Genomic DNA, 230 nt, shown 5'->3' with positions numbered 1-230 from the left:
ACGCTTCGATTTAACCAACCCGTAGCAATTCAACTGGTCTCAGTACTCAGTAGGCTACAAAAAAAACGGTGCAAACTGTCGGATGATTCTCTCTCGTGACAGGCTATGACTCATAGCAGGTGAGACAATTATGTCTATGGTCTATCTATGGATAGACATCTTAGTGAGGGCTCTAGCCCAATGTCAGCGGCAGTGGTCCACTCATCCAGTTTGTAATAGGCTAGATTAGA

The sequence above is a fragment of the Salmo trutta genome, chromosome 18, assembly GCF_901001165.1.
Source record: "Salmo trutta chromosome 18, fSalTru1.1, whole genome shotgun sequence".
Classification (NCBI taxonomy): Eukaryota; Metazoa; Chordata; class Actinopteri; order Salmoniformes; family Salmonidae; genus Salmo; species Salmo trutta.
The sequence above is the reverse complement of the archived record's forward strand: the minus strand, read 5'-3'. Positions refer to the sequence as shown.